Here is a 16,661-nt window from a genome sequence, read left to right on the forward strand (position 1 = left end):
GAGCTACTAATAGAAAAAGAGTGTATGATTTTAAAGAGTCCTGCTGTTATTTTGTAACTACGTATTTGAGGGGCGCAGAGAACTGCCTTCTTGACACAACACTGTTAGAGTGGATCTCTGGTCTTGCCCAGCTCACCATACCACTTTGGAACCTCGGTCCAAGGCTCAGAAACAAAAATACTGAAACTAATTCAAAAGAGTCATAGGAGGAAATGGGTAGGGAAGAATCTGTTCCTTTTCAATACAACATTTAGGAAGAGAAAGTAAATACAGCACAATCTTTGCAGTCATTTAGGTGCCAAGAAAAAGGATCAACCATGTTTGAAACAAGTGATTTATTGTAGTTTGTATAGTCCGTGTATGCACCCATATTCCCCTGCAGGGATCTGGATACCAAAGTCACATGGACCTTCACCTACTACAAGCTGGGAAGGAGGCCAAAAACAACACTGGCCTTTGATGGCTATGTTTTCTATCAAGCCAAGGAAAATTGCAGAGGGACACTCAAAAAGTGAATGTATTTCTATGCTTCAAAAATCTGGACTGATTATTTTTGTAAACACAGACTCAGAGAAAAACCCTCGTAAGATTCATGACAAGCAGTATTCATCTAGTTGATGCACATGGAATGGATCCTGCGTCCATGTTTTCACACCCATATTGCTATACCATACAATTTTTAAAGATATTGTAAAAAACCCTAATATGGAGCCCTTTGCATTAATAGTTATTGTTTGATTTCAGAGTTGTATTATTTTTATATTTTCTCTTTCCTGCCAGTTAGTAAATATTCTACAGTTTCCTCTAACATGGATGTTTTAAAGTGAAAGTGAGACAGCACATCTGAGCAAATATGTCAGAAGCTGGCCTGATTCACCAGCTGGCTCTGAAGAAGCTCTCTGGCCTGGGATAGTTAGGGTGTACGGTCTTAGGATCACACCTATAGCGTTTGAGATTTATATTTATTGTAAAACATATACTGCTCCAAAGTATTTTAAAAATGTATTTAGATATAATAGAAAACAAAGGATATCTGTTCCCTTATGAATAGGCAGCCAAGAACAGAAGTGAAATATCTTAAATCATCACAATGTCAATGAACATTTATGTTGTGGCAACTGACCCACGCCCCAAAAATGAACTCCCAAAAACTAGGGGAAGTAGGATACAGGATGCAGGATTTGTGCCCAATCTGCTGCCCGAATTGTGTCTAAGTATTATGCAGCTGCAGACTAACTGCATACCTGAGAAGTATGTAAGCAGTGCTTAATTAAATCTTAGGTAACACTTTCCACAATCAGAAAACTACAGAATTAATCTTTATAAGCTGTAAGATATTGGCATATCATAATTTTATCAACTGAATTAATTTCCTTGACACAAAGGACTACAAAATTGCAAGGAATCAGGACAGAAAATTGGCTTTGAGCATAAACCACTGTAGTCAAAGAAGCTTAATACAGGCTGACGTGTGTATGTTCGGCCAGACCTCTCCCCTTCTCTTTCCCCTCAAAAGGCTTTTATTATGTATGGGAACAGCTTTCCATGCTGTTTATAAATTGCAAAATGAACATGACCTGACCATGCAACTTAAAATCAATCAAGGCGGCCCATCACTTCGAAGTTACAGATACATTTAAGGAATTAAATTGGTTCACTAACTAATCAATAATATTGATATCCTTCATTGTTACTAATGTCCATAGAGAAAACCATAAATGTTATGATCATCAAGGGATATTTTCTTTATGGATTCATGGCAGTGTTGCAGTTTCATGTGGTATTCAGTACCTCAAAGGGAGATGCTTGGTACTTCCCTGATTTGGTCACAACGGTCCAAATTAATTTACTCTTGGAGGAAATAAATTGGAAGTTTGCCAAAGGTTAGCAAAGCAGCTTTTCATATTTATGTTATGATAACAAATAGTAAACAACAAAAATCAATACAGAGTAGAAACCTCCACTACCCAGGATCAGAAATTATTTTACTGCTATATCTTTGCAAAGCGATTCCTGAAATGTTTTTGTATATCTCTATTACAAATCCTATGATTATTACACTGCAGCAGTGTTCTGCATGTGAACTCAATTTTCTATTTTTTCTTAAGATAGTATAAAGGCCGCTTACTGGGTCTCAATTAGTTGGATTGATGGTAAATTTTATCTCAGAAGAGTAATGCAAACGAAGTATTCAAACCTCCAGACACCTATTGCAGTGCATTGGAGAGAGGCCAGTTTTCACTCACAATGTTCTTTGGCTAAATTGAATCCAGATGTTTACATGGAATAAAATACTAACAAATGTCTCCCAAGGGCAGCCAATCATTATTGAGCGCTTTAATAACCTAAACCAAAAATTCTTTAAGGTGACAACTAGCCTTTAGCCAGAAAGATACTTTTATTTTTTTTTTTTTTAATAATGCAGGGTGTATTATCCTAATTTAATTTCAGCTTGTCATCAACAAAATACTTATCTGGGATAATTTGGAAAAAGCTGTACAACAAACCACTTGTGAAAGCAATAACAACTTAGTTCTAAACATATGATTCCAATTTTTATGTTTATAGAAAAAAAAGAAAAACAAGTTACTTGTAGTTTTATTTTTGGAACACAAATCAGATATCTCTGAGAGAGATATTTAGACATAAAAGCTGTATTTACATTTTAAAACTGTTTCAGTAGTCTACCATTTTGTCCCTATAACAGTAGAGTACTATTCATCAGTGTTCCAGTTCTTGAAGATTAAATTCCTAGAGAGGTTATTATTTAGCAGGAATTTCCTTCAAAGGCATTTCGTCTTTACATTTCTTGGGAAAATTACTGGATACTAAACAAACGTATAGTTTATTTGTGTCTACAGCTTGTATATATACAGATCTAAATTCTAGATTTCATAGAAGTCACCGAGGACTCAATATCATGTCAAGAAACTAATATTAATTTTCAATACATTCAAGCATATAACAAGATTATGTGAGATTCTCATTTAAGTTTCAGCTTCCTTCTTGAGTAGTTTGGCCTAATTTGCTTTATTGGGAACTTGCAATATGCAAAGAGTAAAGTTATGGTCCATTTTAGTAATAAAAAGTATTTTGATAAAATATTTACAAAATTTCCTTATTTTTTTAAGTGTATTTTCCTTTCACTTTCTTAAATGTGCTTGCCAACTTGTATCCCCCGGTCCAAATACAAGTCAGGTTCCTGTCCCTGAAGATTAACGATGCCTATTCTTCTCATATGCAGAAGTCTTATCCTGAAGTGCAACAAAGTGTTTAGTCAGGAAAACTCCTTCATTACTAAGACCCTCCAGGCACAAATTTCTTTCTTCCTCAAAACTACTCTCTGACAAAGCTTGTTCCCCCTTCCCTGTCCCAGCTGTTGCAGCCATTTTGCACGCAAGGAATCTCTAGCCTCTTGATTTACCAGACATATTTAGCACGTCAGAGTGGTAAAATGTGACCATATTATGAGTAAAAACATATCCCAGAGACTTCTAGAGAAAGTATTTCTGTGACCAGGAAAACTGTTCACATTACATGTCAGTTAAAATGCAATGTACGGGTAGAAAAGCTGAAATTCTACATAAGGCACAGACATTCTAGAGCATCTTTATACATAAATGCTGTGAGGAGTTACTATTAAAGCTCAAAGAATGCTCAACATCAGATACAGAGTTTAGCTGGAGATTAAACCTGCAGAGTTTAGCCATCCTATTTTATACTTCCCTAAAATAAGAGATTGAAATATCTGGGACGTGTTAAAACCTTTCAGTGCATTTGTAATGTGAAGAGACAATGGAACATGCAAAAATGCATCAGCTAAGACTCTTAAGTATTATTCACGGAGAAATACTTGTGTGAGTTACCTACTAGACATGCAAAGACCAAACTAACACAAACACAGATGGTGAAGCCCTTTTCAGACCCTATCCCGTGTCAAAGGCAGGAGAAGGTATCAAATGAATTTTGCAACCCAGAAGTACGCAAGGAATCCAAATTCCTTGATCTACTGTGCAACTACAGTTAAGCATGCTGAAACACACAACGACGCAAGAAGTAGACTTTCTGTCTTGATTTCTGGTTTGCTGCCAAGGACTTCTTTCAAAACTGTGCCAGGGTAACAGGCCGACAAGCCTGCTTGCCCACAGATATACGCACAGCTACTACCTTCTCTTCTACGTCACCTGAATTTCATATCAGTTACTGAAATGAGATAGCAAGCACGTCAATAAAAAAAATAAAATCCAGTGTTATACTGTCACACAGAAGAGATGTCACAGAATGGATTCTTCCCTCCTCTACATAGATTGGATGGTGTCATTGAAAATATTCCATATTTATGTCATTTGGAGAAAACAGATTTAGGCCTACATCTTATTTTAAAGACAGATTCTTGATACTTACTAGCTGACAGAAAAGCAGTAGCTTCCAGGAATGTACTCAGACACTACAGAGATGACTGTAGTGTACAAATCTATAAAAATTGGATTACAGTTCACTCCTTCCAGGCCCTTCTCCTCCCTTGAGAATCCTAGCCTATTAGTTTAAGGAGGTTATGCACTCAGGTTCCCAATATATTTCCATGGGAGCTTCTAGCTCTTTTAGTCCTGTTGCAAAACTGTAGTCAGAGACAGATAGTACCACTCCTTTAAGCTGCAGCTGTTCCTCGCTTCCCAATTATCAAATCTTGTTTCAAATGCCGTATCTTTCAAATAAAGTAACAGGATCTGTCCTATCATTTTTTTCTTGAAAGTTTCACATTGTAATGCAATCAAAAGAAGGGTGCTTAGAGAATGAGGTGTCCATGCCAAGCCTTGGTGTTTAATTAATCTTCATTCATACTTAGTTCCAGAAAATTATTTATAGCATCTTTGAAATGTTTCACTTTGGAACTTAGATAATGGGCTGAGGGTTGCAAAGGAGTAGGATACCGACTATATTTATGGTCTGCAAGTGCTACAGAATAAAAGTAACAGGATTGTAGCATAAACGTGCCTGCACTTTCACATATGAACATTTTTACAGCTACTCAAAACTGAAAATATATAATAAGTAATAATAAGAGGGAAAGTAGGCAATATCTGACTTTGCCTCTGACTATAATGGCACTCATATTTATACGAAAGACAAAAAACTAGTTGAAATTAAGATATTCACTGATTATCTGACATCTGTGCTTTTGCCGAGTCGTGTCACATAACATTTGTACATTCTGTTCATTCTGGATTTTTCTATATTGATGCAGCTGCTTTGGTAGAAAAAAGGTCTTAATCTTTTTAGGCCAAAATATCTTATCCTGACCATTAGTTCATGGTACCTTTAATCTTGCAGGAGCCAAGTAAAGAGAGCTCATGATTGAGCTTTTCAGTATAGGCAAGCACTTGCAGTCCTTAAACAAGCAAACACAACAAATGGTGAAGTCATTTTAAATTAATCTGGAAGGAACAGACAGTAAATAGAATTCCTAACCATTTCAGAGGTTCTTGGCCCTTCTAAATAAATAAATAAATAATAATTTAAAAAGGAGTCTAAAAAGTTTCCTTTGTTCATGCATTTCTTCTCTCTACCTTCTTTTTGTTCCTCCTGTAGGATCTTCAGAACCCTTTTGTCCCCTCTTGGTGCTTTGTGGCTACATAGATACAAGTAAGCTTAGCCAGAACCTAGTCTCTGACCCTGAAGACAAGCAGTGCACAGCCCAGCCAACACCTGGGAGGGCTGAACCCCCATCTTTTGCACACCGGCTCTGTCTTGTGCTACCCCCTAGACATGCCCTTACATTGCCCGGGGAGTGCTCACTGGCAGGCCGGAATTGCCTCGGTGAGCACGTTAACAATTAAACAGCACAGACGACTAAAGGCCAACATGTGAATCTGTGCCCTGGTCTAGCTTACTTTGCTAGTACAGACTAGAAAATAACTCTTTTCCTTTCCATATTTTAGGAAATTTGCAGTCAGGCCAAACATACTCCTCCTGCCATGGAATTTTACTTCTGTGAAATGCCAGGGAAAAGTCATAGCACCACTCGAAAAGTAACATTTGGTAGCCTCCTACTTAGATTGTCTTTGAAAACATGCTTGTAGCTATGAACTTCTACATTCCTTTTAGCTGGAGCTCTTTTGGAGTTATTGTTTTGCCTAGTACTTCTTGGAGAACATATTTTCCAGCTGTCACTAAGGAAAAATATCTGGAGAGATTAGATTATCTAGCAGTGTTTTAATTACTACACAGAAACCAGGAAAGGAAAGCAAAGAAGTTATGAAAAAAGAGATGGCAGATTTGGATATACATTTGCACACAGATTAAATACAAAATGCTGATACCACCAGAAAAATCAGCATTACCACTCAGAAGGACCCTTAGCCTTAGATGAAAATTAAGATCATCAGATTGATTCTGCTCCAAAACTCAAAGTTCTATTTCCCACAAGAGTTTGCAACCTCTTCTGGGACAGGTGCTGAACAGCTATGCTTGAGACCTATCAGCATATCTGCTTATGCTTTCACCTGCCATTATAGTGTCTGAATACTTTCTATATACAAATTAGTAAAGTCCAAAGCATATTTCATAAAATATTTGTCATGTATATTTCTTGTCAAGTCAAGTGTTTGAGACACCTTTTTTTTTTTTGGTCAAAATAATTATTTCATGCTGCCTGGGGTTTCCTGGGCCGCAGCTGACATCCAGATTATATATTTAATTCTAACAGTAAGGCGACTTTTTCCATGAAGATGATTTTGCAACAAGTTCCCAAAGATGTTCAGTGCCTGGGTTTAATCTACCCCGGAAGCGTGTTTCTAAGCCAGAACCACTTCAATGAAAAAACTTTATCCAGGACTTTGTGATCTACATTGTCCCACAGGATCACAGCTGTTTGTCTTAGCGTTTCAGAGACTGAAATTCCATCTTCAGCGTAGCTGTGGCTTGATCTATTAACTACTGTGTCTTGTCACCAAATTATTGACAAAACCTTGGAAGACAATACGTTATGTAAATTTAAACCATGTAACAGCAGCATTATTTAGCCAAATGTTACCACTGGAGAAATCCATATTTCACTAAGTGTGACTGCCATAATATACAACGTTCTGAACTTTGTTTAGAAACAAGCTGAACAGCCCCATCAGTTATATTAGACAAGAGTTAGAGACATGATAATGAACAATCCAAGCACAGGACTGATGACAGGAGACACATCTAGAGAATATGTTTAGTGTGTACAGTCCTCTTGAGAAGGAAATTATGGTGGTAAATAGGAACCACACAAGAGGCAAACTTCCTGTTTGTAATAGTATAGCTGTCACAAGGGAGGAATCAATGTCACAGCAGTTTGAACATAAAATAATAAAGTATGTTAAACAGAAAAGGAAACTACAAGTTCAGATACAAATACCTCTACAGAGTGCTTCACAGCCAGCCTAAACAAAGAATGTTGCCTTAAGTTTGATACAAGACCCTAAGCAAATCACTGGAACTTATCTGCAAAGTTATCCCAGATGGTTCTTCTTGGCTTGACACCACAGTAGCTGCCTCAGTGACAGGAGCGATAAAACTCAGTCATTGTGTTAAGATAACTAGGCAGCTAAGGGAGTATATCACCATTTGGAAACTCCCTGGAGAATTTCAATGAGCCAGTTAAATGTCAGATATTATCAGTGTCTAAAAAAGATCAGCACACCCTCTTGCAGATGTGCTGGGAGGATTGTAGGGGCTTCTTGGGAGACATAGGAAATGGAACTCCTCCTTCTGATTACAGAAAAAGCCTTATTTTCAGAATATGCATCTTTATTAGCGGTCCTTTATAAACTAAGCCTCAAACAAGAAACAAAGACTCATTCAGTATGAGAATAGCTCAAGAAACACACTCCAGAACTACTACATTCAGGCAGGAAGCAAAAATCCTCCTAAACTTTGACCAATAAGTAACAACCTATTTGCCTAAATAAAGCACTTGAAATGGGTATTAAAAACTTCCTCAGCATTCATTTTTAATTCTGACTTTCCTCAGATCCTCCTCTTCTGCCTGTTACCATTTCTCATTGCATTAATTTCCTGTTAACTCACAAGCTCCTCTAAGGAATGTTGTGCTTCTATCACGCCCTGTTTAGCTCCCAGTAGGATACTATGGATAAATTCTGGCATACTCCAGAACACACCAGAATCTCACCACACAGTGATCACATGAGTGAGTATTCCCTAGCTGTGAACAATCTGGTAATAAATATTAACCTTATCCAATTATCTGGTAAGAATTTTAGAGCTAAATAAAAATAAATATTGACCTTTACAAAATATCAGGAGGACAGAGTTATGCAATTCTTATGTATCATTCAAATGAGCACTGTTTATTGAGGAAGAACTAATATCCAATATCGAGATTATGCGGTAGAAGGAGAGACTTCAGAACTCTCATCTTTCAAAATCAAAATGTTTAGAAATAGCAGAATTATCAACTTGTATTTGCTACCACCTCATCATTTAATATGCTGCATTTTGAATGTCAAAACTTAAAAAGCTAAACTGACGTTACTTCATCATTAAAACCAAAACTGAATTTGCTTAAGTGAAAGCTTTAAGATTTAAACCATAAAGAACTGTCTTTATGCATGAAAAATGTTCTTTTGTCAAGAACAATTTATTTAGTAGCATAAGGGGAAAACGTTTCCCAGTAAATCAAATACATGTTGGGAAAATTCTTTCAAAGGATCTCTAACTGAATTTCCTTAGGCTCACAAGTATTTTTTTAAATAGCATGTAAACATTTGAAAGCCAACAGGAACAAGGTGTCTCTGTAAGTTTTACTTCTTAAGAATTAACAACAAATACCTGTTGAAAAGACTGTTTCTGATTTATAAGTAGTTGTGGGTTTTTTTAATGCTACTTTTACAAAAGCAAAAGAAAACAAAACTTAGTTTCTTGTTGAACCACTTTCAGAAAGCCTACAGAGCCAACACAGAAAAGATTCTAAGTATTAGAGAAGGTGTTTGCAATCCCGTTAATGAGGTAGCAATAATTGCCTTTAGGGTTTTCTTCAAATCAGCAACGTGCTAACACGCTTGATGCTCTGCCAGGTAGCTGTGAAGCGTACCCTTCCTTCTCCCAGGGCCTTCATTATTGCTTCCTGCAGTGGCCACACCAATTCAGTCTGATTTTCATTAGAGACCACTGGGGAGTGGGATCCTCTTCTACAGACAGTGCCATATGGAACTCAAACACTATGTGAGTTCTTTGGAGCCTTCAATGGGCACTTTAAAACATGCAAAATAGTAAGTAGTTACTACCCACAACAGCTTAAACAATTACCAGCAAATTCAGCAATATTTTCACATACCCCAGATCAAACAATTAGTAACTTTAAGAAAATATAAATATATGCAGGGCCTGTAAGTCTGTGCTAGAAGTATAAATTACCTCGTCTTCTATGCCCTGGCTACACAAGCACAGACTTAGAAAAACAGTAGGTCAATTTATGTGAGTCGACTCTTGCTGCAGCTTTCTCCCACTCAAAACTAGGCCATCTACTTGCTCTTGGTCAGAATATTTTAAATAAGCCCATTCCTGTGCAGTTTATCCTAGGCACTTCTGTTAAGTCCTAAACATTTATAAACAGTAAGAAGTGCATACTAAATCCTATTTCAAAATAAAGCAAGTCAGTTTAAATACCTAACCTGCCAATGCTACAGATAGTGCAAACTAGATCTGAACTTTCCTCAAACACAGAGGTCTTTGAGATTAGTTTTGGCATTTGTCTCAGAAAGGAGACTATTTGAATCAAGAATAGTTTTGGAGCTGCTACTGCAATGTATTAACTGGAGAAACCACTCTTGTTATGTCCAGCTCTGCAACCCTACACACTGACCTTTCCAGTAAAGGAATAGTACAGAAAGTATAAAAGCATACTGAACTAGCTAAAAATTGCACAGAAATGTATTCAGAAACTCACAATTTTTGTCAACTCTGACAAATAACTACTGTGCAAGTTACTTGACTGGATGCAAAACCTGATATGCAGTCTAGCCCTGTCAGGGAATTTTCTCCTTCCTCACGCTAGGAATGTGACTTTAAACAAAGATACATGGCTGAGTTATGCTCCCACATCATAATTTAAAAATAGATTCATAATTTACTTTTTGAAGATTCATTTTCAAAACTTTTATGTTGATTTTTATGCATTCTTAATCCCTCAGATAAATACAATGCTCAGATTAGGACCATTTACATAATCACATAATTAGGGGGGCTATCTTGTACTACTTGTTATCTAGGACTTTCTGTTGATTACATGTATGCTACAAAGCAGATCTCAAAAATAGAAGCTTCCATTTAATCTCCTCTGCATTACACAGAAATATTTGGCACTTGTTCATAATACATTAGCTTCTAAGTAATATAATAATAGAGCTAGCTGTCTGACTCAGGGCTATTTCTGAAACTGCTAATTTGATTTTTTTCCAATAAACAGAAAACTTTCCCCATTATATAAACCATTATGTGGCTTTTCTGCTTGCAATGAATCACTCCAGATTGCTGCACAACTAGATAATCTGATAAACCAAATTTTGTTTGTTTCAAATAACCTTTATTCAAAGCATCCACTACATACAATGTTGAATGTAAAGTGAGAATACAATGATTTTTTAATAAACATACCTTATACTTTTGACTGATTTATATGACAGTAATATATTTCAGGTATCAAAAGAGGAGGTGTGTATGCTCAGGGGGCTACACTGACATAAATCTATAGCACAGTCATGACACTGTTCGCTGGGCAGCGGAATGCTCAGGGACACATTGATGCAAGCTCATTGTGTGGGTGTAGTTGTTCTAGATTAGCGTTACTGATATAGACATATTTACTTGGTCTACATGAAGACGTTTTCTTATTTCTAAGGAAAAAAAATCCAAACTTTGCAGTTGTAAATATTAGTGTCCTTAAAAAAAGAATATGCATGCTAGTACAGCATACAAATATTCCAATATCAATAAATATGCTTCTAGTTTAAGTCACAACTTTAAGAGCCCTAGAGCTGTACACATTCTGTCCCATCCTGGAATCCTGGACTTGCTCCTGAGCTCTAATGAAACAGCTTTAAGGAGAGATAGGGGAATTTTTTTCATTTTATGCTTAAGGAACCAGTCAAATAGAGCTGTCGACTTTTCAAGGAGTAAAAGGGAGAGCTCCCTTGTCCAGTGAGTACACGGAAACTTATTTGGCAATTCAAAATTTCAGATTTAGGTTTTGGTTTCATTATCAGTCATTGCAGACTCTTTCAGAACTTGAAAGACTGAATTTAATTCACATAACTTTACTTAAAACTGTTTTTGCTGTAATAACTGGACTAGCAATCATACACAATTTAGTGAATATGTTGTTATACAACAGACTTGACCCTACACTTTTTTCAGTTAGAAACTGAAATTAACGTGGATTTTGCCAGTGAGGGTGCAACTTTACCTCCTGTCCCTGTCCCCAAACTGTCAAAGATCAAATAACCCTAGAGTTAGTAGTTCATTAAATAACATAGATTGCATAAACAGAATGTTTGACTGGGTTCCAGTTTCTCATAGATGAAACACTAGGGCTGCTCAGTGGAGATTAGCCAGATTGTGTGCAATGACATGTATTTTGCCTTTTAGGTAGCCACAAATCAAAGATGTGCATTTTCTCACAAAAGATTTAGCTGTTGTTAATAACCCCTAAACTTACCTTCCAATTTACATTCCACTAATATTACAAAGGCCTTTGCATTTAAATAATAAAATCCAAAATAAACTGAGAACTTACTTCAGTTTGCTGATCCCACATTTCATTGTTTGCTACAACCAAACGACTGACTTTTCAAAATATGAATCTGAACCATTCCTGCCAGAGGTTTAGTGTTATTTTTGTCAGCCATTTTAGGGAGCTGAAAGAAACTGATTCAGAAAGACAATAATATTCTGGCCATTCAAATCCAAACTGAACATCATCATTTAGTGAATATGAGACACATAAATGGAATTATTATGACACTGTGTTTAATCCAATAATCATCTCCTCGAGTGTCAGAGAATCCACTAGATAAAAACAGCAGTCCCTCTGATTACCACCTCAAGATTCAGGCACAATCCAGATATTGGGAAAGGGATCAAAAAGTGATCCATAGTTTATGTAATGAAACAGCAGAGATGATCATGACAATGTTAGTGGCAGCAGAGAAATGGTGGAGAGAGTAAGAACTGAGAAATAATTTTCCTATAGCGAGCACTTTCTGGTAGAAACCCTTCCTTATTAATATTGCTGGCACAGAGTCCAGTTCCTGAAGACAGTGGGCAAACAATGCATAAATATATGATAAATCAAATTTGTGCAACAGTGATGAAGTTTTCAGTACTGCTCTCCATACTGTGAATAAGAGTAGGAGCTCGGCAATCACATTTAGAGTTCTTAGTAATTTTCTCCAACAATTTAGAGAATATTTAAATAAATACATTTCTTTGTTTCACTTTTCACATCTTCTTTAGTGAAAGGAAAGCAAGTAAGGACTGCCAACAGACATCATAATAGCAGACTTAATGTGATCTCACATAAGTCATTCTGATTACTGCCTTCTGAAATAGTAGAGCATCACCTCTTCACCACTGAAGTTATTTCCAGAAAGCCCCATTGTCTGCAATTACAGCTGACAACGATGGCAGATGCACATGTAAGTTTAGCTCTTTCCAAGTCACCAGCTCCTAACTGAAGAGTACCCAGAGAACCCCCAGGTTTGTAACAAACTGGGAACATTGTTCTTGCTGGGCACGAAGATTCAGTAAGGCAGTTCAGGAACAGGAGGGAAAGAATATTAGATTGCCTGCTTCCAGTTCCCAGAGAGATTTTATCTACACATTTTTTCCTACAGGTCTGTCTTCTACTCTATAAAATGGAAGATAAAATAATAATATAATCATTTATGCCACCTTATGCTGCATGAGTCCTCATATTGACCCTAAAGACTCTCAATATAAATTTGCACAGACAGGCCACACAGCAGTGTAGAACCTGGACAGCAACACGTAAATACCACCCACTGGCTGCTCTAGAATTTTTGACCAAGCTACAAGGGAGATGCATACATTTCTGTAAAGGCAGAAACATGCAGAGAGTAATCAAGCATCTGGAGATGGGTAGCATATGTTTTGAGGGGAGTTGAAGAAGAATAGATGGAAGTTTCTTGTTAAAGCAAGAAGAATGCATGCCCTTAGGCTGCAATAAAGAACAAGACATCCCAATTCCCATTGTCCTTAAGTAACCACTGCAGCCATCTCCACAAACATCTTTGTGGCATTAATATCATACTGTAATTCAGGCCTTCCTCTTCCAAGCACACAGACTAAACCTTCTAGTTGCAGGTTTGGTCACCTGTGCTTTCATATATAGGTCATATAAGAAAAATTAAACTCTCAGAAACCAGCTTGTGTTAAGACCGCCAGTAAATGCTTAGTTGGCGCAATTAAATTTCTTCAGTGTTATATCAAGAAGTTGTCTGCTAATAAAAGACAAAGTTGCCTTCATGGTATGAAAAAAAAATCATCTTATAAATGATTCATTATTTGAAAAAAAGAGGTGCCCCATATACAGAAAGTTCAGGTCAAGAATCTCTTGTACAAGAGGTTTTTTTAGGAGTTAGGGTACCATTATTTCAGTAATTGTGTAAAAATCTGGAACCAGTTTTTGTTATAGAAAAAGCCTTATGAAAAATGTCCTTTCAGGCTGGGAAGGGAGCGCTGGATTATAAACCATGTTATGCAAGCCTGCTGCTCCAGAAGCCAAAACCCTGCCCCATCAATTGCATAACCAGCTCCAAGGGAGATCTGAGCCCTGCTCCTTTATGAAGGAGCCTCGATGGAAATTCAGCAAGTTACCAGCCTTCCTCAGGCAATAAACAAGGCATTTACTGTCACTTGGTATTTACTGGAGCCAATTGTGTGCAATTGGATCCCCCCCCCCTCCTCCCCCCCTTCTCATTTAACAGTGTAAACAAAGAAACAACTTACAAAAAAAATCACACTAGGCAGACTGTCTCCTGTTGACACCATTCTGATCTGGGAATCATATTGCCCCTTTGAAATGCTGAACAAGCCTGTAGGCCGCTCATACAAATCTGAAAGGAAGTGGGAAAGGCAAAAGCAAAACAAGATGCTCTGCAATGGAATGCACTAAAGAAAACCAAGTATTTCAACCAATATTTAAATTCCTTAAGTGTGGGACAAGACCTGCTGATCTCATCCTTAACAACTGAAACCACTACAAAAAAATATAGGGCTGATTTATACAGACATTAAGAAAATATCATGCTTCACTACGGGTCAAGAGACACCTTAACCATTCAGTTACCATGTTTTTGCTGTACTGTTCTTTCTAGATTCTAACTCAGTCCTATGCCAAACTGTTTTGCTAGGTTTGTACAGGTAAAACTGTTACACAGAATTATAGCTGAAAATAACAACACAACTTTCATTTCCCATGTACACCTGCACTGAGCCTTGATCAGTATTAGTATTATTCTTTATTGTTAGTACTGCATGCATATTGTTCTCATTCTTACTGGTCTACGAACTGATTTAACATGTAGGATGCCACCCTGTTGCTCTTCCACTAGAGTAAAAAGCAAAAGGAGAAAAAAAGATACAAAGCCTATCTGAGTCTTGATAGCCCCCTGGGCAAGCCTGGGCAAGGGATGACATTTTCTCCAGCCAAAACCCCTTTAAGCACTCATATGAATATTGTCGTTTATAAGCACTTCCCCCCACCCCCACCCCACCCCCCTTATTTCTTCTTCCCTGGTCCTTCCAATCTCATTCAGCTTGGAAGGGATGACTAGAGGTTTCACTCAGACACCAGGCTGGAATTAAGAACAGCAAGTGTTGGAACTGACAGATACATTTTGATTAGGTTTAGTTTAGCACGTAATTTTGTTATTTTGTTTTACCCTTGATTTTAAAAACAGAATTCTTACAGCTGGTGGTACATTTTTCTAAACACCAGATCTGTTGATTACTGGTTAAAGATTTTTTGTAGAACAGCATGTAAATTGACAATTTCCCTACAACAGTGGTTTTTCAAACAATATCTCCTGGAAGAAAATCTCGTTATTCATAAAACTTTTTTTTTTTGTCAGTCATTTTCTTGCAAAGTATTCAGCAGAACTGAAAGACCTCAGTTCATTTCCTTCATAGATTTACAAAGAGACTGAAGTATAGAAAAAAATACCCATGTGTGAAGAAAGCATCTGCACGGTCACCTGAAAGAAAAAATTACTCACCGTTCTTACCATTATCTGTCACGTTTAACTTGAAAAAATTAGCCACCATGCTAAAAATTTTGCCCAATATTTCTAAGTGTCTATAAGCAATTAAATATAAAAAGCAAAGCAATGTTGCAGTTTGTTACAACTAAAGATCTGTGCACTAACAGGGAGCACTCGAAGAAAGGCCTTTTAAGTTTTCAGTTTCCAGGATTCCTTACATGCGATTCATAAGATTAAAACTGATGTTCAGTCAGCACAAACCCCTCTCTCCCATGAATCAGATTGCACGACACAAGTGATTGAGCAACATATTGTAGTTACCTTTGAGATAGGTTCAATTATCCTGGCCATGGCCCAGTGTGGACTTTATTATAAACAAGTAGATAACCAAATGCAAAGATAAAAATTATAATACAAGATACATTAACAGGAGTGTTATTCCACATGATAACAAGGCACAGACTAGCTACAGGAACTATTAAATGTCATTACTGAGCATCTACATGCAAATCAGCTCCAAGTAGGTAACTTTTTCCCCTTCACAATTAATTTTCCTATTAAAATAATAATCATTAATCAGAACCTGATTAGTTACTGTAGGTATACATAGAATTTCCCTTGCTTTGTGCTTTATCAAGATGACTACTCTCTTTTCTTCCCAATTGCTTAAAAATCTAGCTGCTTTGCTTTGTGATGTTAAAATCCCCCTGAAAGGCCATTTTGGCCATACATGTTCCTGTGGCATCCTAAAAGTCACTTTAAACGCTGAGAAAATTAAGTAATACATGATTGATTGAACAGAGCTTAGAGAACGAAGGCCTTTTCAGTCATCACCTTAGCCCTCATATTGTTTTCTAGTTACTATGTTTGAATCTATGCCAAACAATACACCCTTAGTTAAGCATCTGTTAAAACTTCAGTCAGTAAATTAGTCAAGTTGTACAATCCCTTTTAACTCTGTCAAGCCAGATAAATATTGCCTTGACATTATGGAGACACTTGGAGTAGCCAAAGTAAAATGTGTCCAATAATATATAAACCTGAACTCTTCAATTAAAAAAAAACCCAAAACCCAACAAACTTTTGGCAAAGGGTAGTGTTCCAAAAGCACTAATTTTTTCCTTGGAATCAATGGGAAGGAGTCAATTAGGCAGTTCTGAAAATTCCATTAGGCGTATATCTGAATATTCAATTACCAAAAATATCATTTTAGCCAGAATTTTCAGTGAACTATAGGGGTCTGGATAAGTTGCTTATTTATGATCCATTATGGTAGCTAATGACATAGATTATACTTTTAAGAAGAGACAGGCGTCTTCTGAAGTAAGGGATATCCAAATGTATTCTTCATATAAATTTAAAGAAGTCAGTAAAGATTAAAACATATAA

General features: G+C 36.8%; 1 protein-coding gene across 1 annotated transcript in view; it reads right to left on the reverse strand.

Moving 5' to 3' along the window:
• Positions 1 to 16,661, reverse strand: part of SIAH1 (siah E3 ubiquitin protein ligase 1) — a 64,997-nt gene that overhangs the window by 45,368 nt on the left and 2,968 nt on the right. The gene's annotated exons all lie outside the window — the stretch shown is intronic.

This window comes from Falco punctatus (assembly GCF_963210335.1).
Source record: "Falco punctatus genome assembly, chromosome: 14".
Lineage (NCBI taxonomy): Eukaryota > Metazoa > Chordata > Aves > Falconiformes > Falconidae > Falco > Falco punctatus.